This window comes from Trichechus manatus, unplaced genomic scaffold, assembly GCF_000243295.1.
Source record: "Trichechus manatus latirostris isolate Lorelei unplaced genomic scaffold, TriManLat1.0 scaffold00079, whole genome shotgun sequence".
NCBI classification, from domain to species: domain Eukaryota; kingdom Metazoa; phylum Chordata; class Mammalia; order Sirenia; family Trichechidae; genus Trichechus; species Trichechus manatus.
Genome location: NW_004444015.1, coordinates 2075715 through 2102833, shown reverse-complemented (window position 1 = coordinate 2102833; position 27119 = coordinate 2075715).

The following is a 27119-nucleotide window of genomic DNA, read 5'->3' as shown; positions in this document are numbered from 1 at the left end:
TACCTTTCTTCAGAATAGGTATAAATATAGATCTCTTCCAGTCGGTTGGCCAGGTAGCTGTCTTCCAAATTTCGTGTCATACAAGAGTGAGCACTTCCAGTGCTGCACCGTTTGTTGAAACATCTCAATTGACATTCCGGCAATTCCGGTAGCCTTATTTTTCGCCAATGCCTTCAGCGCAGTTTGGATCTCTTCTTTCAGTACCATAGATTCCTGATCTTATGCTATCTCCTGAAATGGTTGAACGTTGACCAATTCTTTTTGGTATAGTGACTTTGTGTATTCTTTTGCATCTTCTTTTGATGCTTCCTGCGTCATTTAATATTTTCCCTGCAGAATCCTTCAACAATGCAACTCGAGGCTTGAATTTTTTCTTCAGTTCTTTCTGGTTGGGAAATGCGGAGCTGCGGAGTGTGTTTTTCGCTTTTGGTTTTCTATCTCCAGGTCTTTGCATATGTCATTACAATACTTTACTTTTTCTTCTCAAGCGGCCCTTTGAAAACTTCTGTTCAGCTCTTTTACTTCATCATTTCTTCCTTTTCCTTTAGCTACCGGACGTTCAAGAGCAAGTTTCAGAGTCTCTTCTGACATCCACTTTGGTCTTTTCTTTCTTTCCTGTCTTTTTAATTACGTTTTGCTTTCTTCATGTGTGATGTCTTTGATGTCATTCCACAACTCAGCTGGTCTTCAGTCATTAGTGTTTAATTCATCAAATCTATTCTTGAGATGGTCTCTAAATTCAGGTGGGATATACTCAACATCATACTTTGGCTCTTGTGGGCTTTTGAAAAATTTCTTTGGCTTCAACTTGAACTTGCATATGAGTAATTGATGGTCTGTTTCATAGTCAGCCCCTGACCTTGTTATGACTGAGGATATTGAGTTTTTCCATCATCTCTTTCCTCACTTCCTACATTCAACATAACTCCAAAATCACAGAATGAGGAGGAAATCATGCAGGAAGCTAAAAGCAGGTAAGTAGAGAGGAGTCAGAGAATGGAGAGGGCAAAAATTCCATTTCCTTTTTAGGTCCAGGGGTGAAAAATAGCCATATAAATTAACAGGAGGGATAGACGAGATAAAAAATCAGCTCAAAGACTAGGGATGCTATTTTATGTCTCACAGCAACTAGTTTGTTTTTAGTTACCCTGTTTATTTCATTTGTGTGTGCTTTATTAACACATTGAGTAGCAAGATATTACAGGAGGTCTAATTTATTAGTAATTTTAAAGTAGTGGTGAATGTAAATGTCATATTGAGATATCTGCAAAGACTCTAATATGTAGACCTCTGGTTTCTATTGTTAACAAAGTCACAGCTACTAATGACAAACTGTAATTTGTTGCCTACATGCATAAAACAAGGAAATTCTAAATTTTAGTTGAAATTTAATGAGAATAAATATATAGTTCTCTCTTCCCATCACAGACTCCAGAATTTAATCCAACAACACCTGTCTGCATCCAGGTCAAGAACCTATACCTAAGATAATATTAGCTTATTCCAGTCATTCCTGTTGTTGTTAGTAGCTATTGAGTAAACTCTGACTTATGGTGTCCTTATGTATAACAGAAAGGAACCTTGTCTGGTCCTGTGCCATATTCATGATCCTTAGTATGCTTGAGCTCATTGTTGTGGCTATTGTTGAGGGTTCTCCTCTTTTCCTTGGTCCTCTACTTTACCAAACATGATGTCCTATAACTGATGCCTTTCTTTCTTCATTTGAATTCTGATATCTTTTCATTTATGCCTGAAGTATTTCTTGGAAGCCAGGTTTACTAGTGACAAATTCTCACAGTTTTTATTTATCTGGAAATGTCTTCAATTCTCCTTCATTTGGAATGATAGTTTCCTGGATACAGAATTGTTGTTTGACAGTCCTTTTTATTCAGCACTTTATAGGCTTTTCTGATGCGAAGTAAGCTGTTAATCTTATAGAGGATACCATCTTGTGATGAATTGCCCCTCTCCTGCTGCTTTCAATATTCTCTCTTTTTCTTTGGACACTTAGAATATGTGTCTTAGAGTGGATTTTTTTGAGTTTACAGTACATGAGGTTCATTGAAATCCTTGAATGTGTTGATTACCGTTTTTCATTACATTTGAGAAGTTTTCAGCCATTTTATCTTTAAATAATCTTTTTTGCCCATTTCTCTCTTTCCTCCTCCTGGCACTCTCTATTTATGCATATGTTGATATGCTTGATGCTATGCCACAGGTCTTTGAGCATCTGTTCATTTTCTCCATTCTTTTCCCTTCTGTTCCTCAGACTGCATAATCTCAATTGATCTATCATCAAATCTCTGATTCTTCTTTTTGCCAGTTCGAATCTGTTATTGAACTTCTCTAGGGACTTTTTTCGTTTATTGTAATTTTCAACTCCAGAATATCAATGCAAATTCTTTTTAAATAAAAGTTCTTTTTTAAAAAATATCTTTATTTATATTCTCCATTTTGCGAGACATTCTTCTCATACTTTCCTTTAGTTCTTTAGACATAGTTTCCTTTAGAATTTCAAAATATATTTATAATAACTTATTTGAAGTTTGTCTAGTAAGTCCAATATTTGTGCTACCTGAAGAACAGTTTCTATTTGCTGTTTGTTTTCCTCTGTATTGTCCATACTTTCTTGTTTCTTCCCATGTCTCATATTTTTGTTGTTGTTGTTGAAAACTATACATTTCAAATAGCATAAAATGGCAACACTGCAAATTAGATCCCTCCTATGTCAGGATAGCTTCACGGTCAGCAGTTTTCATTAAATGCCATGAGACAGGAAGGCTTCTGCCGTTCCTCAAAATGATCTGTTTGTGGGTATGACCACATGCTCAGACTTAGGTACTTAACAAGTCTGCCGTATCTTTTATTTGTTGATTGTATAGGGGCTGATGATATACCTGGGAATAGGTAATAACTTGGACCTTTGACTTTCTCTTCTGAGTGTTCATGCAGTACTGTGCATGCCTGCAGCTTTCCAGATTTCCAGGAAGTTTTTCAAAGCCCTTTAAGTCCCTCTATTCCTCAGTTGTCCTTTTTAAATCCTTGGCTGGTCCCTTGCTGGCCATGACTGACACTGTAGCTTTAGACAGCTGCAATACTGGCCTACCCTAACTGTTGGCTACTAATTGCTATTGTTTTAAATATTGCCCTGGGGATGGGGACTCCTTGGCTCAGGTTTTTAAGTCAGCTCCCTCCGGTGGCAGTCACACTTCTGTTCCTCATGGCTACCTCACCACGGATCTGTTGGGAGAGGGGAAATAAACAGCCCAAGTTAAAACTCTATAGAGCCTGCTTTTCTTACTGAGTTTCAGTAGTTTTTTCTCAAATAAATGCTTTCTGATTTGTTCTTTGCCTTTAGTTAATTTTGACAGTTCTGAAATACATATTTTATGAGGTTTATAATGGACTTTTAATGTAGAGGATTTGCTGAGGTTCTCACTCTGTCATTCTTAAAAGTCCCACCGAGCTTTCATTCTTCCCATCTTGTCACAAATGTGAACACAGCCATTTTCTCTTATTCCATAAGGCAACACTACTAACACAACTGAAAAACCTCAGGAGAAGGTTGTCAAATCTCATGAGCGGGTCTCATGAGCTGTGTTGGTGGAAAGGTTAAGGGCAGTCACTCCTGCCTCATGATCCTCTTCCTTATACCACCTCTTGATATGAGAAACAGAAAAATTAAATATCTTTGGAAACCCAAACAAAACAAAATACCCACACTTAATCACCAAACCTAAAGAAACAAACAAATCCCACTAAGCCCCAGCCAAAAACTACTGTATAAAAACGTGAAAACCAATTACAAAATAAAACAACACTAAACACATAGAATATAAAGTCTAAATATTGAAAATAACCAAAAGCAACCAAAACTGAAAATTCAATGTATAAATATATTTTAAAAATACATATCAAAATTTCAATAATTCACATACACACACACCACAAAAAGAAAAATGGTGTAGAACTCACTCCCAAAGAAATAAACGAAAGAAAACTGCAATAAAAATAAAAACCCTAAAAATAAGTAAACACTGACAAATCTCAAGCAATTACAACTTCAAACCTTACAAATATCAAAATAAAATTAGAAAGAAAAATATCTCACACAAACTGATAACCACACATACAATACAGACAAACCAAATCACAATAAAACTCATAGACATGAGCAACACCCCCATAACAAAAAAGCAGAAACAAAGAGCTGAGCATAATTTCAAAGGAGTAACTACCACAACTGACTCAAGCCATGGTATTTTCAATTGTCTCATAAGCATGCGAAAGCTGGACAATGAATAAGGAAGACCAAAGAAGAACTGATGCCTTTGAATTATAGTGTTTGCAAAGAATATTCAATATACCATGGACTACCAGAAGGACAAACAAATCTGTCTTGGAAGAAGTACAGCCAGAATGCTGCACAGAAGCAAGGATGGCAGGACTTCATCTCACATACTTTGGACATGTTATCAGGAGGGCTCAGTCCCTGGAGAAGGACATCATGCTTGGTAAAGCTGAGGGTCAGTGAAAAAGAGGAAGACCTTCAACGAGATCTATTGACACAGAGGCTACAACAGTGGACTCAAACACAACAATGATTGTGAGGACCAGGCAGTGTTTCCTTCGGTTGTACACAGGGTCTCTATGAGTCGGAACCGACTCCACAGCACCGAACCACAACAACAATTACCACAGTGGTGCACGTATCAAAGAGAGCTGAAACTCACCACCCAAGGATGCCGGGCTGACTTAAAAAATAAAGCTCAAACAAAATACAAACAAACCACACAAAAATTAACAAGGCATACACATACTCATGTGATACAAAGTGAAAATCAAAATCAGCACAGACACTCAATCTTTCAAGAAAATCGAAAAAAAGAAAATAGAGTTCAAACAAAAAATACAAATCGATAACAAGTGAAAAGACACACCCGGAAGTGCAAACAATAGCGACAGAACGACACAATATCAAGTTGCAGTTTCTACAATTTTATGTAAAGGCATATTACAGTACTTACTTTTTGTTATCTGGTTTCTTCAACACAGTAATGATCATTTTTCAATTATTAAATAAACCTTCTTATTTGGAGCATTTTTAAATTTGCAGAAAAACATTTGTGCTCTCTACTCACAGGATGAATTCCCTTGGGTACTTGAAATTCACCAGACCCCTGTGTTCTTTGCTCCTGGAGAGATGACAACAGGCAGGGGGTGCCCATCCAATGAAGATACCACAACTCCGGTGGAGCTTTGGGGGCTGTGTATCCTGACACTTCCTCTCTCTGACCGGTCACTGAAGGAGCATGGGCTTGGTTATCATATCTTCAGTGTAAGAGTACTGCAGCAATAGCAGCAACAGCTGCAACAGCAATACCCATGGTCCCTCTGTGTAAATGGGGTGTTAAATAGCAAGTAAGTTTTCCTCGGCAAGACATTCCTGGGCTCAGACTTCATTTGTCTACCAGGCCATTGTAACCCATATAAAACTGGGAACCACATGACTCAGCTTCAGAGGGGGCTTATAGTAAAGGCTTATCAATAAAAGAAACAAAATTACTTGCGTGTCATAAAAATCTAGAAAATAATGTGAGGTAGGATATGTTCTAATAGGTGTATTTACAATTATGTCTCTTATCTCATATCACATTCCATTGAAACCCAGGGATCAGCATCAAACAGAGAAGCAATAAAACCACCATAGTGATATTTGATAAGTGAGTGATACATGGGAGCAGGCCCAGGCCAGTTCAACTGTCTGCAAGTGTGGAGCACAGGGATCTCGTGAAGAGTTCCCGGAGGTAACGAGAGAGTACCCCAAGGTAGTCAAGCACTTAGGTTTGTTAGAAGTGTACCTGTGCTCTAGCAGAAGCAGCCCCCATGCATGCAACTAAAGGCCCCAAAGTACCCACAGTGCCATCCCATTTGTCCTATATGTCATGTGTTAGTCCACTCCAGCAGTGACAATCAAACTTAAAGAATATATATGATTGCCACCTTCTGGAGTAAGGTACCACACACAGCACGTCTAAGGATGGCAGCCCTGCAAAAACACCCACTCACGCACCTGTCAAATGGCCCCCAGCTCTTTCAGGCTGTGAGTGGACACCATCATTTGTCCCAAGGCCCTGTGCAGCACCCACTCCATTGTCTCTCCTCATCCATCCTTCATGGAGTCCTGTCCTCTCACGTTCTGCAGGTTTTACAAGGCAGTTCTCAGAACTGAGAACCACTGAGCCTTCCTCCTAGGTTCTCTTGTTCATGGAGGAAATATCCTTGCACAACTTACCCTGTTGCTTTTCCCATTATTATAAATAAAGCATTAACAAGTGGTTTGCACTATCCAGATCCTATAGTTAGGCAGAAAATTCACTCCATCTCACCAACTCCAGCCTTGTCACTCCCTCTACCTGAGTTACTTACCTCAACTTCGGAGTCTCAGAGTAAGTCGTAAATATATACAGAATATATATATAATATATATAATACTGTATATTGTCTTCTGGAGCCACCCTTTGAAATATTCTGTTCAGCTCTTTCAGTTCATCATTTCTTCTGCTCCCTTTAGTTACTAGATGTTCAACAGCAAGTTTCAGAGTCTCTTCTGACATCCATTTTGATCTTTTCTTTTTCTTTATTTCCTGTATTTTAATGACCTCTTGCTTCCTTCATGTATAGTCTGTGATGTCCTTCCACAACTTGCTAAAAGAGATTGCAGCAGTACACCAACAGGGAACTGCCAGAAATTCAAGCCAGATTCAGAAGAGGATGTGGAACTAGAGATATCATTGCTGATGTCAGATGGATCCTGACTGAAAGCAGAGAATACCAGAAAGATGTTTACCTGTGTTCTATTGACTATGCAAAGGCACTCAACTGTGGGTATTGTAACAAATTATGGATAACACTAAGCAGAATGGGAATTCCAGAACACTTAATTCTGCTCATAAGGAACCAGTACATAGATCAAGAGGCAGTTATTCAAACAGAACAAGGGGATACTTCATGGTTTAAAGTCAGGAAAGGTGCGGGGCAAGGTTGTATCCATCTACGGTACTTGTTCAATGCGTATGCTGAGCAAATAATCCAAGAAGCCGGACTATATGAAGAAGAACGGGGCATCAGGATTGTAGGAAGACTCATTATCAACCTATGTTATGTAGATGACACCACCTTGCTTGATGAAAGTGAAGAGGACTTGAAGAACTTACTGATGAAGATCAAAGATCACAGCCTTCACTATAGATTACACCTCAAAGTAGAGAAAACAAAAACCCTCACAACTGGGCCAATAAATAACATCATGATAAATGGAGAAAGGATTGAAGTTGTCAAGGTTTTCATTTTATTTGGATACACAGTCAACACCCATGGAAGCAGCAATCAAGAAATCAAATGACTTATTGCACTGGGCAAATCTGCTGCAAAAGACCTCTTTAAAGAGTTAAAAACCAAAGATGTCACTTTAAGGATTAAGTTGCACCTGTCCCAAGCCATGGTGTTTTCAGTCGCCTCATATGCATGTGAAAGCTGGACAATGAATAAGGAAGACCAAAGAAGAATTGATGCCTTTGAGTTATGGTGTTGGCAAAGAATGTAGAATATACCATGGACTGCCAGAAGAATGAACAAATCTGGCTGGAAGAAGTACAGCCAGAATGCTCCTTAGAAGCAAGGATTGAGAGACTTTGATCTCACATACTTTGGACATGTTATCAGGAGGGATCAGTCCCTGGAGAAGGACATCATGCTTGGTAAAGTAGAGGGTCATCAAAAAAGAGGAAGACCCTCAACGAGATAGATTGACACAGTGGAGGCATCAATGAGCTCAAGCATAACAACGATCATGAGGATGGCGCAGGACTGGGCAGTATTTCGTTCTGTTGTACATAGGGTCAGTATGAGTCGGAACCAACTCAATGACTCCTAACAACAACACAGCAACTACTTTACCAAGCAAGATGTCCTTCTCCAGGGACTAGTCCCTCCTGATCACATGTCCAAAGTACATAAGAGGAAATCTTGCCATCCTACCTTCTATGGAGCATTCTAGCTGTACTTCTTCCAGATAGATTTGTTTGTTCTTCTGGCAGTCCATGGTGTATTCAGTATTGGGCTTCAGCAGCGCAGGGATCTGAAGAGCAAGGGAAATTTGGGAATGACTAATGGAGAAGCTTTGAAAACTGTGAGGGGAGCTGATAGGCGAAAACAGGTTACCTGATTTGGGGGTTGGGGTTGGGAATAAGTTCTGAAAATATACTCCACTGGCAGAGAGAAACACCATGACCACAATGAAAATCTTGTTCTAATTTTAGGAAAGGGGATATGAGTCCTAGAAGAAAGTAGATGAGTGGCTTTTGGTGGGGGAGGAAACTCAGTTGCTAGGTCTTGCCTCTGAGAAGGTAACTAAGAGAGCTCCCTGATGTAGCCCAGCACTAGGAGAAGTGAACGGGCTGAAGAGGGAGTATACCTTCACTCTAGACAAAGTAGTCCCGTCTGCATGCAACTCAACACCCCCAAAGAACCCACAGTGCCATCTCATTTGTCGTATATGTCATGTGTTATTCCACTCCAGCAGTGACAATCAAACTTAAAGAATATATATGATTGCCGCCTTCTGGAGTAAGGTACCACACACAGCACGTCTAAGGATGGCAACCCTGCAAAAACACCTACTCACGCACCTGTGAAACGGCCCCCAATGCTTTCAGGCTGTGAGTGGACACCAGCATTTGTCCAAAGGCCCTGTGCAGCACCCACCCCATTTCCTCTCCTCATCCATCCCTCACCCAGTCCTGTCTTGTCATGTGTTGCAGGTTTTACAAGGCAGTAACTGAGAACCACTGATCCTTCCACCAAGGTTCTCTTGTTCATGGAGAAAATATCCTTGCACAACTTACCCTGTTCCTTTTCCCATTATTATATATAAAGCATTAACAAGTGGTTTGCATTCCCTGATCCTAAAGTTAAGCAGAAAATTCACCCCACTTCCCCTTCCACAGCCTTGTCACCCAAAGATCTGAGTCCCTCTACCTGAGTTACTTACCTCAACTCCAGAACCACAGAATAAGCAGCAAAACCACCCAGGAATCTGGAGGTAGAGAAGGAGAAGATAATCAGTGGGTGGTGGGATGGAGAGAGCAGAAATGGCTCAGACCCAGGAGTGAAAGAGTCATTTTACTTGACAAGAATGATTTATAAGACAGATACCAGCTTGGGACCCAAGGAGGCCCTTATATGCCTCTCAGCTCCTGAATTTTCTGAGCCTTTCTTTACTGGCATGGGTTTTGTGAGTATGTTTTGCATCTTTCCATTTGAGACATACTTTACAAGGTGTCTGCATTTCCCTCAGTAAACTGATTCTAGGAAATGGTGGAAGAAGTGCAGAAGAGAATATCAGAGCAAAGACAGGCTTGTTTTTAAAATACAGAAAACTGTTCCCAGAAATTCTTGTGAAGAGAGACATTAGAGGATTTGTGTAAATACATACTAGCTATGTTTCTTTCCCATGCATATGAGGCGATTGAAAACACCATGGCTTGGGTCAGGTGCACCTTAGTCTTCAAGGTGACATCGTTGCTTTTCAACACTTTAAAGAAATCTTTTGCAGCAGATTTGCCTAGTGCAATGTGTCGTTTGATTTCATGACTGCTGCTTCCACCGGTGTTGATTGTGGATCCAAGTAAAATGACATTCTTGACCACTTCAATCTTTTCTCCATTTAACATGATGTTGTGAGGATTTTATGTTGAGATGTAATTTATACTGAAGGCTGTGGTCTTTGATCTTCATCAGTAAGTGCTTCAAGTCCTCCTCACTTTCAGCAAGCAAACTTGTGTCATCTGCATAATGCAGGTTGTTAATGAGTCTTCCTCCAAAACTGATGCCCTGCTCTAGCTCATATAGTCCAGCTTCTTGGATTATTTTCTCAGCATACTGATTGAATAGGTATGGCGAAAGGATACAACCCTGATGAACACCTTTCCTGACTTTAAACCATGCAGTATCCCCTTGTTCTATTTGAACGACTGCCTCTTGGTCTATGTACAGCCGCCTCATGAACACAACTGTTCTGGAATTTCCATTTTACACAATGTTATCCATAATTTGTTATGATCCACACAGTCGAATGCCTTTGCATAGTCAGTAAAACACAGGTAAACATCTTTCTGGTATTCTTTGCTTTCAGCCAGGCTCCATCTGACATCACCAGTGATATCCTTGGTTCCACCTCCTCTTCTGAATCCAGCTTGAATTTCTGGTAGTTCCCTGCGGATGTACTACTGCAGCCGCTTTTGAATGATCTTCAGCAAAATTTTACTTGTGTGTAATATTAACGATATTGTTAGATAATTTCCTAATTTGGTTGGATCACCTTTCTTTGGAATAAGCATAAATATGGACCTCTTCCAGTCGGTTGGCCAGGTAGCTGTCTTCCAAATTTCTTGGCATAGACGAGTGAGCATTTTCAGCGCTGCATCTGTTTGTTGAAACCTCTCAATTAGTATGCTCTCTGTTCCTGAAGCCTTGTTTTTCACCAATGCTTTCAGTGCAACTTGGACTTCTTCTTTCGTTATTATAAGTATTTGATCATATGCTACCTCTTGAAATGGTTGAACATTGACCAATTCTTTTTGGTTTCATGACCCTGTGTATTCCTTCCATCTTCTTTTGATGCTTCCTGCATCATTAATATTTTCCCCATAGAATCCTTCAATATTGGAACTCGAGGCTTGAATTTTTTCTTCAGTTCTTTCAGCTTGAGAAATGCTGAGCATGTTCTTCTCTTTTGGTTTTCTATCTCCGGGTCTTTGCCCGTGTCATTGCGAGAGATTGCATGATACAATTTTGCAAGACCAATGACTTCTTCATTGCAAATAACTTTTTTCTCCAGCACAAATAGTGACTATACACGTGGATCTCACCAGATGGAATACACAGGCATCAAGTCAGTTACATAAGTGGAAAGAGACAATGGAAAAGCTCAATATCATCAGTGAGAACAATGCCAGGGGCTGACTGTGGAAATTATCATCAGTTGCTCATATGCAAGTTCAAATTGAAACAGTAGAGAATTAGAACAAGTCCACGAGAGCCAAAGTGTGGTCTTGAGTATATCCCACATGAATTTAGAGACCATTTCAAGAATAGATTTCATGCATTGAACACTAATGACCGGAGGCCAGAGAAGTTGTGGAATGACATCAAGGACATCAGACATGAAGAAAGCAAGAGGTCATTAAAAAAGACAGAAAAGAAAGAAAAGAGCAAAATGGATGTCAGAAGAGACTCTGAAACTTGCTCTTGAAGGTCAAGTAGCTAAAGCCAAAGGAATAAATAATGAAGTAAAAGAGTGGAGCAGAAGATTTCAAAGGGTGGCTCAGGAAGACAAAGTAAAGTATTAGAATGACATTTGCAAAGACCTCGAAATAGAAGACTGAAAGAGAAGAGCATGCTCGGCATTTCTCTCATGGTAATGTTATTAGGATGAAAAGTAGAATTAATCTATTTACTGTTCATTACAACCTACACTTCCCCCAAGTCCTTGAGGTGGGGAGGAGATGTGACTGTTTTCAGCTGGGCAGCAAATTCCACAATGTGCCAACTTAACTGCTTATTGCATTTAAAGGAGCTTACAAAGCAGCAGGCAGCAGGAAAGCCACATTTCCCAACCAAACCTGTTGCTGTCGAGTCGATTCCGACTCATTGCGACACTATAGGACAGAGTAGAACTGCCCCATAGGGTTTTCATGGAGCAGCTAGCTGGTGGATTCGAACTGCCGAATTTTTGGTTAGCAGCCAAGCTCTTAACCACTGCACCACTAGGGCTCCACATTTCCCAACACAATATAAAAGAGTTTCTGTTCCAGTCCTCAATCTGTCTCTGTTTTTCTATTTAGAGAGTTGGATGGATAGCTAGATAGATAGATGGATAGATGGATAGATAGATAGACAGACAGACAGATAGACAGACAGATAGGTAGATAGATAGATAGATAGATAGATAGATAGATAGAAAGATAGATAGATGAAAGGACGGATGGACGGATGGATGGATAGATCAACAGACAGATGGACAGATATACAGACAGACAGTTGTTGTTACATGCCATCAAGTTGATTCCAACTCATAATGACTCCATGTTTTACCGAGTGAAAATGCCCATAGGGTTTTCTTGGCTTTAATCTTTACTGGAGCAGATTGCCAGGTCTTTCTCCCACAGAGCTGCGGGATGGGTTTGAATCACCTATCTTTTGGTTAGCAGCTGAGTGTTTAACCATAGAGCCACCAGGGCTCCTTGATGGATAGATTAGATAGATAGATGTCATTCTCTTTGTCTCTCTGTAATAGCCATGGTTTAACAAAGAATATCCCCAAAACCAGTGGCGTCACTAGGGTTAGTGTCACCCAGTGCAATAACTCATAGTGTCACCCCCCCCCATGCTAATTGCTACAATATTGTAGCTAAAATACCAGAAAATTTGACAAAATCAGCAACTATAAAAACATGGGCCGTAAGGAAAAGAGCAGCACGTGCTCGTAGCACTTGCAGACAAAACCACGTGATTTGAAGCATCATTGTAATTGTGTAATAAAGACACCTGTGACTGGAGGGCATTAAAAAGGTTCAAAAAGTAAATTATCATAGAATTTTAGCCTTGTAGGTATATGGATACATGTAAGCAGGGCTTATGAAATTCTTTGTTGTTGTTTTAACTAACTACAGGGATAGTTTTATTAAAAATAATAAATTTCTGCTGAAACACTGCACAAAAATTTTATAGACAATCATTTTGGTGTCACCCCCTCTGACAACTTCAGACGGTGCGATCCGCAGCCCCTTCATCCCCCTAATGACGCCACTGCCCAAAACATGGAAACAGAAGAGCCAATAGGATATTTTCTAATTTTCAAGAGGACTGAGAGATGGATAGTCTCATCACTTCATCCTTTCACATAAAATTTATAAAGCAATCAGCTAAAAATGAAAAAAAGCGTAAAGAGTCTAATTGAGAGCAAGGTTTGGGCACCACCTTAACCCCTACTGATATGATGACATCAGGGAGGATAGACAGGAATAGTCAAAGGTATGGGGAGCACCTAAGCCTTGAGGAGGGAGTTTCAGCCTGGGAGAGATCTGCGGCAGGAGAGTGTTTTGTTGTGTTAGTTGTCCTGGAGTCAGCTCCAACTCATGGTAACTTTATGGACAACAGAATGAAATGTTGCCCAGTCCTGCATCATCTTCATGATGACTGGTGTGTTTGAATCCATTGTTGTGGTTGTTGCAATAATCCTTCTCATGGAGGGTTTCCTCTATTTTACCAAACACGGTGTCCTTTTCTAGCGATTGGTCTTTCCTGATGATGGGTTCAAAGTAAGCAAGTTGAAATCTCACCATCCTCACTTCTAAGGAGCATTCTGGTTGTATTTCTTCAAAGACTTTTTGGTTCATTCTTCTGGCAGTCCGCAGTATATTCAATATTCTTCATCAACACCACAATTCAAATGCATCAATTCTTCTTTGGTCTTCCTTGTTCATCGTCTAGCTTACACACGCATATGAGACAATTGAGAAGATCATGGTTTGGAAGTTCAGACACTCTAAAAAAGAAGGCTTGAACATTGTGAGAAAAGCAGATAAGGGTAAATTTTTCATGGGTTTTGAAGGCAGGAGGTATATTTGGTTTGTGCAGAGACGAAAAACTAAGAAGTGTGTGACGGTTAAGGTTATGTGTCACCTTGGCTGGGCCATGATTCTCAGTGGTTTGGCAGTTATGTAATGATGTAATTTGGCAGACATTGAACATATTGCTCTTCCATAATATAATCACCTCCATGATGAGATCTGAAACAATGTAATCATCCCCATGATGAGATCTGCTATGAGAAGCCAATCAGTTGTAGGAGGAGTTTCCTTGGGAGTGTGGTCTGCACCCAATATATACGAACATGCTGGCAAAGCTCACTTGCCTTTTGCTGGCTCTGAATACTGCATCTGGCTTCTCATAATCTGACCTCTGGTTGGTTCTTGGGACTTGAGCTAGCAGCTTACCTGCTGATCTTGAGATCCATTAGCCTCTGTAGCCTGTGAGCCAGTGGCCTGCTGTCTCACCTGCCAATCAGCTTCAAAGCCCCTGCAGCTATGTGAGTTAGGAGAAGCTTCCAGCCTGATGCCTGGCCCACAGACTTGGGACTTGCCAGCCTCTACAGCCATGTGAGCCACTTCCTTGAGATAAATCTCTCTCTCTCTCACTCTTTGTATATGTATACATACATACACACACACACACACACACACACACACACACACACACACATTTCACTGGTTTTGTTTCTCTAGAGAACCCAGCTTAAGACAAGGTAGAAGACAGAAAAGATGTGTTCCTAGCACAAATTTGGTTCTCAATCTAGTGAATATTTTTCTGAGAACCTTACAAATGAGAATTTTCTCAGGGATCATCAGGTTCTAGATCACATCTCTGAAAAGGTGCTACAGAGTTCTCTGAGGTGGCCCAACACTGAGGGGTAGGAACCTGGGATCAAAGAGTAAAGCTTCGTGCCTGTAGCTCCAATGCCCATCCCCAAGACCACCACAAATGTTGTTTATGTTGCACATTACTCTACTCAGAAAGGCGCCATTCATATATCCTCTGTACGAACAACGCTTTCCTGAGTAGGGCACTGCACACAGCATGGCTGAAGGTGCTGAAAATGCACAATTTCCAATGTATATTTCATGACATCCCCCCACACACATGGCATGACACCTGTACCCAGGATTTATCCATAAGACCTAGGAAATGCCACCTCATTGTCGAGAGTCCTGAACTGTGGTTCCTTCTTGTCCATCCATCCTTCATATAAAACTAAGAAATAACTGAATAAACCCAAAAAAATAGCTAATTAATAAATAAGAATTAAAACTGTCATAGAAACTAACAGAGCCAAATCTAGCTTAACCATGCTTAACCCCTAATACTCTGATGACTACAAATAGGATTAAAAGTGAATTTTTAAAAAAGGGAGAAATTTGGTTCTGCACAGAGGAAACCAAACAAGAAGACTAGAGGGGCCCCATGGCCACACTGCAAACTGTGGCCCCATATACTCAGGCCCCTTTTGGACAAAGTGATATAAACCCTCAAGGGCATACATGTGAAGGTTTCCTAGGGACCCCATGCCCCAGGTTTTACCCCATAGAAGGCTATTAAAAGGGTCCCCGGATGTGCCTTAATTCAAGGCATGGCATCTGTGTGCCGGTAGCCATACCCCTTCTCCCAGTGTCCCCACCTGTGTAGTTCGTGTCATGCATTACTTCACTCAAAGAAATGCCAATCATATCTCTATCCACTTGAATGGCACCTCCTCAAGTGGAGCACTGCACACAGCTTGGTTGGAGGTGGCAATCCTGCCCAAACCCAACATCTGCCACCACACCATTTCAATCAACATCCCAACACTCTCCTCCATGCAGGACCAGCAAGATGCACCCGCCACCCTCTCTCCTCTCTCCTTCACCCCTCCCTGAATGGGCATCCCCTCCACCCGTTTGCATTAGATGGACAGACTTCAGGACTGAAAGGGAATAAGCTTTTCTCACTTTCCCTTTTGCCTCTGGGACTTCGAATACTTGCCTGCATTCTTCTTCTGAGTTTCAACTTAATATGGTTGGTGCATGAAAAACTAGTTTTCATTACCCACAAGTCCGTGGTTAAGTAGAAAGGACCTTTCAACACAGGCACCACATTTAGATATTATAAGCTAGATAGAGCTTTTTTGTAAGAATGCTTGCGAGAATTCTCTCCTTCCTCCCAACCTGAAGCTAACTTATACCACCACATGAGTCTGGGCTTGGGCGTTTTCTGGTCAGAGATAGTGGACTCTGCAGCAGAAGCAGCAGCAGCCACAGCAGTCCTGTACTTCATTTTGAGGGCAAGGACATTTCTCTCTCCCAGTCATTCTTGAGCCCAGCCCTGATTAGTGTCCCTGGCTGCTGTGACACCTCCACCACAGTGCTTTGTTTTGGAGCCGGATCGTAGTCAAGTAAACATCCTCCATCTAACAAAATTATTCAAACTATCTCAAATCCTTCACTTGAATTGCTTGGCATCAAGGAAAGTGACTAAAGTTAGATTCCACCACCTTCTCTTCCTATATACTTCTCTCGCACACAAGTGCTCTTCCTTGGGCTGTCACTTCAATCACGCCCACGGAAACCAAGTACCCTACAATAAAATAGATGTCCTTGTTTGCCAACCACCAGGCCAAGTGTCCACCACCTGTCTGTCAGTTTGTCATACCATGGTGGCTTACATGTTGCTATGATGCTGGAAGCTATACCACCAGCATTTCAAATACCAGCAGGGTCACCCATGGTGAACAGGTTTCAGCAGAGCTTCCAGATGAAGACAGTCTAGGAAGAAAGACCTGGCAATGTACTTCTGAAAATTAGACAGTGAAAATCCTATAGATCACCACAGAACACTGTCTGACTCACTTGCTTTGGACATGTCATCAGGAGGGACCAATTGTTAGAGGAGGACATTATGTTTGGTGAAGTAGAGGGCCGGTGAGTGCAAGGGAGATCTTTGGTGATGGATTGGCACAATAGCTATAACTATGGACTCAGACACGCAGGAGATTGTAAGAATGATGCAGGACCAAGCAACGTTTCATTCTGTTGTATGTAGGGTCTCCATACGTTGGTGTCAACTCGACACAGGTAAGAACTCATACATTAGATCACCTAAAATTAAAACGCCTGGCAATGACCAAGTGCCAGCAAGGACATGGAGCAACCAAAACTCTTGTGCATTGCTGGTAGGAGTTAAAAATGATGCAATAATAATAGAATATTTTTTGACAGCTTCTTGTAATGTTAAATGTTCACCCACTCCATGACCTACCAATTCAATTTCTAGGTATTTACCAGTGAAATGAATAACAATCAGAAACTAATATAGAAGATAGAATTCACATTACAAATGATGATGAATATCCACAATACCAAAATAGATTTAGGAGTACAACTGTACTTTATAGTGCCCCAGGTTGTATTTTTCCTGATTTTGCAATATTTTTTGCAAGGCTTCTCATTCAAAGGTGGACAAAATGCAATATAAATGCAATTACTTAGCAACTATGACCAAGGGAGAGAGTTTATATATATATATATGTATATATATATATACACACACACATATATATGTATATATACATACATATATATGTATATATATCCCTTTCATGAGCACTGAGAGATATATATCCCAGTTACATTTTCCACCCCTGGGATTTATTGGTAGGCATTTGAGCCACGTTAGTATGTTCTGGCATCCTGGTGGATACTGATACAACTGCCTAAAAGACAAGGAAGTTGGTCTGCACCACATTTGAGTGTTGAGAGCCATTCATATGAGGGGATGCTTCCTGGAGGAGTGATTATATGAAGCTTTTGTGTCTTTTGGCTTCTGTACAGAGAGATAAGTCTTGCAAGTATGTTTACTATTTCCTTTGTGTTAATGGGAAGGTATGGTTACTGGCATTCAGAAATATTCAAGTAAGTGAGTTATTTTTGGGGTGAAAACAGTTTGTGATGCACTTCCTGGGCCAAGGTACCAATATGTACTGCGTGTGTGTTGTGCTTCATGGAACATAGTACTGATATGGCCTGCTTGCATTAGTCACCTCCCCGATGACATCTTTTATAACATGCTCGCTGGAAAGTTGAGCATATTTTATGACTCATGTGTAACCAGGAAGTGTGATGCCCTTCCTGGGCCATTGTACCAATATGTATGCATTTGTGATGTACTTCATGGAACATAGTACTGATATGGACCAATTGCAATTGGTTCCCCATTTTTTCAAATAATAAAAAAGTACCAACAATGATTCAGAAGTCATTCCATTAGTGAATAAACGTGGCATCACCAAAAAATCCCCCCGTACAAAAATTCATCCTTTCAAAGAACACGTTATGTAAAAGAGAACATTTTCTGAAACTGTGAGGAGAAAGGATGAGACAGTGAAAGTTGGCCAGCATTATCTGAAGAACTGCCTCCATTTCCTGAACTTGGGTTTCCAATTTGCCTTTTGATATATAAGTTCTTAAATCAGGCTTTTGGGAACAAGCAACTTAATTGCAGAATCATGTTACAACTGTTTGAAAAAAGTAATTAATGTATGATAACATTCCCCCGGGTGGAAAAATGGAACTTATGTATAAGCAAAATATTCTGGAGAAGTGGTCCTTGTAAGATTCTGGATCTACAGTTGGGTCACTGGGAAGTTGCAGGGCCCAACCCATTATCTGGCTCATGAAGCTAAAAAGAAAACCCATAAGATTATTTTATCTACTGTAAAAGTTTGCATACCATTAATGAATTCACTCTGACCTACAGGGTTGCTATAAGTCGGAATTGACTTGATAGCAATGGGTTTTTGGTCTTGTTCTGACCACTTTATTTGAAAAGCAGCCATAAATTAAGGAATGAGGAAGCAAAGGTGAAGATAGCCGAAATGAACTGAATGCTTACTGTCAGGTATTACAACCAACAAGTTTTGAGTAGAAAAACAATATTTCACATAATAATGTCAATCATTTCACCCATTTTTATTTCTATTTTTAATGTTTAATGTTCTAAACAGATGTGTGGACTACTTAAACCTAATCAAAGATAACTTTATTTTACCCTTTTGTGTGTGTGTGTGTGTGTGTGTGTGTGTGTGAGCGATTATGACTGTGAAGACCCATTTTATCAGCTCACTGTGTACATTCTACTATATCATGAACTAAACAACTTTTTCTTTAAATTTTCTACTCAAAAGGCATTTAGTGAGCCACTGTGTGGCTAAAGAACATTATGTAAAAGCTAAGGGGCAGCCACAGTCCCTGACCAGACTACTTAATTCATGAGAAGAGCTATAAGGGGAGTCTGCATATTCTAGAGTACCATGGCCCTTCCCTACCCTCTGTAACCTTATCTGGCCCCTGTTGACCATTGTGATTCAAACATCTTTGAACTTCTTTTTGATCACCCTCCAATTGATTTTTCTGTCATTTAGTGTGGTATTATATGATGATAAACTGGAATTTTTCTTGTAAGTCTATGGCATATCAGTGGTAATTGCAGAAATACATGTATTAGTAGACCAGCCTTGCCACTGAAATCATTCATTGCTAGAGATCAAGCCATGGTTTGTACCTGAAGATTAAATTAATGTTTCTCTCTCACATAGAAATTATGATAATGACCTCATAGTAAAGTAGGAAATTACAAACTCCAGTTCAGAAATTGCAAACATGAGAATTTACTCCAAACCTGCCAATATCTTACATTCTTTGAAAACTCATTTGTGGAAAGGTTACTGTGATACAAATAAAAGACACTGGCTCTAGCTAACTCAAAGACCTCATGAATTTTCATTTTAGTTACAATTTAACACCTGCTGGCAAAAAGTGCTAATTCTTTAGCAAATTGCAAATTAGTGATTGCAATTGCAACAGGGGTGCTAATTTTCACTTGCTAACTACTGTTAAAAAAACAACCTTTTTATAAATCAAGTCCTTTAACATCAATACCATCATGTTTTCACTGCTTTTTAAATTGAAAATGATTACCTTAGCGCTGAATTCCTACATAAAACCCAAACTAAAGTGCACAAAAGAAGAAATAAAAATTTCAAGTGAAGGTAGGTTGTGTCTACATGTAGTTGTGTGTCTGAGTATATGTGTGTGTGCACACGTGTATGAGAAAGTGTACATGGGCATATAGTGTGTGTGTGTGTGAAGGGGATATATTTGGACTTGACAACAGCCAAAATATCTGTTTTTCAAGGTTGTAATACACTTACCATTGGGTTGTGTGAGATGATATAAATTCGTATGCTCACAAACATTATATAATCTAATTGTTTTATTTTATTTAGATGTGTATTAAAATGATTAACACATAAAACTTTTGACTTCAGGGATGTTATTTCTTAGGAAGAGGCCAAATACAAAAATGATTTGATATAAAGAAAATAAGAAGTAAATAATAGGAGAGGTAAAATATGAATATAGCAAAATTGTGACTTTGTTACAAAAGGCCCTGAAGTTCTGGACACAGTAATTTAAATCATATTGCAAAAAAAAAAAAAATGAGATCATAAAAATAAGTATGCTTTATATTTTATATTGGTCTTTAGCCACCAGATCAATCTCTCTCCCTTGAGGTAGTAGTGATTGAGAGGAGGTGGGGCCAAGATGGCAGAGTAGTCAGAGGCTTCCTGTGGTCTCTTTTATCACAAAGACCCGAAAAAACAAGTGAATCTATCATATATGACAATCTAGGAGCCCCAAACATCAAAGGCAAAGTTGAGGAATTGAACTGAGGGGCAAGGAGAGGGAAAGTCAGTTCAGAACCAGCGAAGATTTACCAGACCTTGGCTGGCTTGTGGGCTGAGGCAAGCGGTAGTGCTCAGGATGCATTTTTCACACCGGGAGAAACCCAGTCTTCCCAAGCCTGCAGAACCAGGAGAAAGCAGCGCTAGATCTGCGAAAGTTAAGTGCAAGCATCTAACCTACCATGTGGGATTAAAAAAAACCAACAACAACAACAAAAAAACCCTTCCCTCTCTGGGGAGTACCTCTCTCCCATTTACCTGCCCTCTTCCTGCTTTGCTCCGTCCTAGTCTGGCTTCAGTGATGCGGTGCCACCTGGGCTGGAAGTGGGACCCATCACTCACCTTGAGCCATTCTCCAGGCTTTGGAGAGGGAACAAATTAACATACAAATAACAAACAGGGAAAAGTAATTTGCCAGCTCTCCTAGACCATAACCTCAGAGCAGGCACATCTCCTTTGCCAGGCATAAGGGGTCCACAGACTTTGAATGCCTTTCACCCCTGCCTAGACCTGTGCGGGCCCATTTCAACAGTGTAGGCCCTCATTAGCATAGTATACATGAAGCCTATTTTCAACTGCAACAGCTAAGGGGGAGTGGCAGATTCATGACATTTGACACCACTCTACCCATTAAGCAGAGTCCTCATCTACCCACATCAGGGGCCTGAGGACTGGTGGCTCCACCCGCTCCACCTAACCACACAAGACAAGGGTCCAAGAATAAGTGATGCCTCCTAGTACTTACAGCCAGCAGCATTGGGTGACCAAAGTCTGGCTGCAAAACCCACCTACCTACACACTCTAGGGAACAGGGACACATCTTCCATTCAGGCACTCAGGGGCAGGAGTCAGCTGCCTACCTTGCTCAGCACATAACCCCATACTGCAGCCAGATACCTGTGCCTGCTCCAATCACCCCTACGTAGCCCTGCCCATCTAGGACTGTAGGTGAGAGCCTGCACCACACACTCATTGACCACCTACCTGGACACCTGAACTGAATCCACACAAGAAAAGTACATGGACTCCTGGGCTCACATACATAGTAGCAGCTCTAACCACCTGGTGACAGGACATGAGAGCTTCAAAGGCACCAATAATCAAAGTAGCTCACATGAGCAGCCTATCTGAGCATATCAAAACAAAACAAGAAGCTAGGACATAGTAAGCAAATATAAAATAAATAAATATAATAACTTGTTGATGACTCGGAGACAGCAGTCAAAATCAAATCACCTAAAGAGACAAACCATGATGACTTCAGCAAGCAACCAAAACAAAGAACCAAGAAACCTCCTGGAGGAAGACAAAGTCTTGGAATTACCAGAGGTAGAAATCAAAAGATTAATATACAGACCTCTTCAAGATATCACGAAGGAGATGATGCAAAATGCAGACCAAGCCAAGGAACACACAGATAAAGCAACAGAGGAACTTAAGAAAGTTATACAAGAGCATAATGAAAATTTAACAGGCTACAAGAATCCATAGAGAGATAGCAAATAGAAATCCAAAAGATTAACAATATAAAATTTCAGAATTGAAGTAGTAGTAAGTGGATTATGACAAACGCACCCTTTTATAATGTAATTGGCATTACAACTATGCTACTGTTCACAAGTGATTAACAATGCTACATTATGCTTGGAGTATGAGGTTGAAGAATCAAGTGAACAAGCACTGTTAGTTATACAGTTAAATACTATGAAGAACAGTCATTTCACATGAGCTGGAGAGAGAAACAGCTGTGATGCTGCAGTTTCCAAAATCATTGCCACAATGCCAGTCCACTCAGTGTGAGGGTTGAGATGGATCATTTGATCTTTCACTGGGAACGAAGATGAACATACACAATTTTATTGTTACATCTCATGTCACTTTCCATGGTTATATATTTCTATAGCCAATCTGTGGTCAGAAGGTTTTACTGAACTCACCAAATCTGGATGGCTCAGATGGATCTTTAATTACTGTACAATGAGCCAGGAATTACAGTGGCAATGGGTAAGAATGAGATGTATTAACACATACAGAATGAGAAATCACAAGACAAAACACGAGCTGGCATATTTGGCAGTATCCAGTCATATTATGTATAGATAATACATAATGTAGCAGAGAATTTTGATATTTTCACTTGAAAATTGCCATGACATTAATTAAATTGGATTCCAAGAGCTATACAAATCTTTATGGTAATCTGGTCCTTAACCGTGCATACAACATAGGGCATAAACACTTAGATCCATAAAAGACTAATACCACCAGGATTCCCTAGCTACTGTTGTTGTTGCTGGGTGTCATTGGGTTGGTTTCAACTCATAGTGACCCCATGTGACTGAGTTGTCCCATAGGGTTTTCTTGGCTTTAATCTTTATGGAAACAGCTCTTTCTTCCGAGGAGCTGTTGGGTGGGTTCTAACCACTAACCTTTCTATTTACAGCCGTAGTGCTTAACTCTTGCACCACTAGGGTTTAGTCCCTCACTACTAAAATCTGTTATTTGTTTATTATCAGAATTATAGTATCTTTTGGTCATTAATGAGATTAGCGAGAGATGTTTGGGGGGTAGTGAAGAGCTGATGGAGTTCCAGGGTGGTGCATACAGTTAAGAACTCAACTACTAACAGAAAGGTTAGTGGTTCAAACTCACCTCGTCCCAGTGATGCATCAGACAACAGTCCTGGTGATCTGCTTCCAGAAGGTCACAGCCTTGAAAACTCTATGGAGCTCAGTTCTACTCTGCAACATATGGGGTTGCCATGAGTAGGAATTTACTCCAGAGCAACTGTTTTGGTTTTTGGTTTTGAGGAGTGCAAGTTACATTGCAATGTGATAAGAACAGAAGAGGAAGAGAAGATATACGGTCAATGAGTGCAAAAATCTTCTCCAAGAAGGGAAGAAAAAGGTCATTTCATAGTAGCTGAAAGGAGATACAGACAAGAGAAAGAAAAATTGAAGGCAAAGTAAAATCCTTTGTCTTATTCTTCATTGATCTAAAATGCAACAATTTGTTTAAAGTAATAATACTAACAATGTATTGGGTGATTATAGTATATGGATAAGTGAAATGAATGACAGCAATGTCACAAGGGACAAGAGGGAGAGTTTGGGAAAACTCTGTTATGAGTTATCAGCACTACACGTTCATCAGAGCAATGTTACTTGAATGTGGACCTAGATTAGTTAAAAATGTATGTTGTAAAGACTATGTAATGTGTATTACACTAAAATGTTTAAAAGTATAATTAAAATGTTAAAAATGTTTAAAACAGAGGAAATAAAATACAACCATATAAAATGCTCAGTTAAAACAAGACAAGGCATAAAAATAAGACTCTGGCAACTAAGACAGAGCAGTTACAAACATGATTGATATTTATCCAAATATATGAATAGTCACTTTAAATGTGAGTAGTCTAAGAACAACAATGAAAAGACAGAGGTTGTCAGAGTGGTTTAAAAAACAAGATCCAACTATACGTTGTCTACAAGAAACTCACCTTAAATAGAAAGACTTGGATAGGTTGAAAGTAAAGGGATGAGGAAAGGTATTCCATGCTAATGCCAATAAAAAGAAATCTGGGGCAGCTATAATAATTTCAACAAAGCAGACTTTGAAAACGAGGAAAATTATCAGGGATAAAGAAGGGGCACTACATAATGACATAAGAATCAACAACAGAGCATAAAAATACATGAGGCAAAACTGACAGAACCTAAAGGAAAAACATAAATTCACTATGAGAGTTCAACAACCCCCAGTCAGTAGTTGATAGATCAAGGAGGCATAAAATTAATCAGGATAGTGCTGACTTGAACAGCACTATCAATCAACTTAATGTAATTGATATTTATAAAATAATTCATCCAACAACAGCAGAATGCACACTCTAGCTCAAATTAAACATTCACCACAAAAGACCCCATTCTGGGCCATAAAACGCAGCTCAACAAATGCTAAATACTAGAAATCATACAAAATATGTCCTCAGATCATGATGAAATTAAACCAGAAATGAATAATAGAAAGATAGCTAGAAATAAACAAATATTTGTAAATTAAACAACACATTTCTAAATAACAAACAGGGCAAAGAAGAACTCTCAAGAAAAATTTTAAAATACTTTGAACAAAATGAAAATTATCAAAATGTGTGGAATGCAGCAAAAGCAGTGCTTAAAGGAAGTTTATAGCTTTAAGTGCATATATTAGTAAAGAAAAAAAGATCTAAAATAACGTAAGCATCTACCTTGGGAATCTAGAGAAAGAAGAGCAAGTTAAGCCCAAAGCAAGCAGAGGAAAAGAAATAGCAAAAATTGATAAGAAATCAATATTAAAAACAGGAAAAAAATAAGGAAAATCAATGAGGCCAAAAGCTGGTTCTCTGAAAAGATCAATAAAATTAATATATTTCTAGCCAGGTCAGGCTAGCCATGAAAAAAAAGAGATAAGACATAAGTTACCAATAACAGAAATGCAAGAGAGGTCATGACAACTAATCCTATCAACATTAAAAAAGATAATAAAAGAATACTATGAACAACTCTATGCCCATAAATTTTATAATTTAGATGAAACCGACTAATTATTTGAAAGACACAAATATCAAAACTCCACAAGGAGCACCTTATAGTGGCAGAAAGTAGGAAGGTACAAAAAATAAAACAAAGCAAAAAAATAAACAAAACCGACAAAGATGGGACACAGGAGCCAACTGAATCAGCTCCCAATGGCCAAAGCTTGAACAGTGTAAGCAACAAAATGAAGCAATATTGCATTATAACTCAGAGTACAAAATAAGTATTCATTAGTCCATAGTGGGAGCCCTGGTGGCTCAGTGGTTAAGAGCTATGGCTGCTAAACAAAAGGTCAGCAGTTTGAACTCACCAGCTGCTCCTTGGAAACCCTATGGGGCAGTTCTACTCTGTCCTATAGGGTCGCTGTGAGTCAGAATCAACTCAACTGCAACCGGTTTAATCCATAATGATATAAATAAATGACTGAATATATAAGTAAATGTAAGAGAAGAGACAAATCATCCATGCAGAAGCATTCCAAATAATTTCTGTCAACACTTCACCCTTAAGGAGGTGTCCATAATTCCCCACTCTTTAAGTGTGGGTGTGCTTGGTGACTTCTTTCTAAACAATACAGTACAACAGACTTCCAGGCAGCATGGCGCTCTAGGCAGAAACACCAAGCCGTCCCTCCACAGAGAAGATCCAAAAAACTAAGCCAAACAGAGAAAACAGCAATCCTGAAACCCTAAGCATCAAATGAAGAGATAAAGAACTCAGCCAAGCACCAAATGGAATAAGAAACTGACAGAGAACAGAGAGCGAGGAGAGATACATGCAGAGGTCCCCTATCAGATAACCCAGCACGGATCCACCATATTGGACTCCTATCAGAGACCAGTGAACAGGGGGTATGAGAAAGCAGCTTAACAGACCTTCCAGTAGGAGACAGAACAACTGGTAACCAGCAATATACACTTTCCCATCCCCCACCCTTCTTCACCCCCACTCAGCCTCCTCTGCTTCCCGTGGCCACAGTCTCTTGCCCTGGAAGCACCGGCTGCTTGGATTCCACACACCCGCACTGGCTGACTCCCTGAGTACCATTTGTTGGCTACTGGTGTTGTTTTTTTCCACTTCTTTTGATTTCTTCCTTACTTCTCACCACCTCCCCCTCCTTTCTCTCAAATACCTGACTCTGTGTGCCATCTTTGCTTCTTCCGGAAAGGTTGTGAAACTCCACTCGAAGGTGAAATGGCTTCCCAGTCTGTGCTGCCACGATGATGAGATCCTGGGACTTTTTTTGTTTGTTTATTTGTTTTCTTTTTCTTTTCTTGAATTGGGAGCCTGTTCTAGCTGGGGAATACTGCACGGTTTGGGACCTACTCCCTCAGTTTGCCCAGATGCGCAGAGGGATCCCTGAGAGCATTTCCTTTTTCATGTTTTATTTTTGTTGTTTTTTTTGGGGGGGGGTTCTTGTTCTTTTTTTTAAAATTGTTTTGTATTCTTTTCCCTTTTTGTCTTTCTTCATTACTCAGTTGCTTGTCTCTCTATACCTTCTTTCTCTTCCTGTCCCCTGAATACCTGGCGCTGAGTGACGCCTTCTAGCCAGGCTATACTTCAATGCCTGGAAGCAACCTCCCCAGACCTCATAGCCACACCGGTGGGATCCCTGGGAGCTTTTCTTTTCTTTTTCCTTTCTAATTTTTATTTATTCATTTTTTCTTTTCTTTTTTCTTCTTCTCTTTTTTGTTTTTCTCCATTTCATAGTCTCTCATCTCTCCACTCCAAGGGCAAGCTCCCCTAGCACTCTTTTTTATTTGTTTGTATGTTTTTGGCTCCCGTTCCTCTCTCCTCTCTCTCCTCCCTCCCATACCTATCTTGGCTGCACACATAACAATCTCCCCGCTGCATCCTGCCTACCTGCACTGTACGCTTAACATCACACCACCAAGCAGCACAGGCATGGCCTACTGGAACCTGCCCTGCACTGATTACTGGCCACCTTGGTGGCTGCAGTAAGTGCCACAAACAACCCATCCCAGCAACTCCTCTTCAGCTAGACCTGCCCTGCTCTACCATATCTGAGTGACTGACACTGCCCATTGGAGAAGGAAGTGAAAACTTGCGCCCACAGATGAGCAAACAACAAAGAACACACAGCCCGCCTGCTCAGACATAGCCAAGTTAAAAAAAAAAAA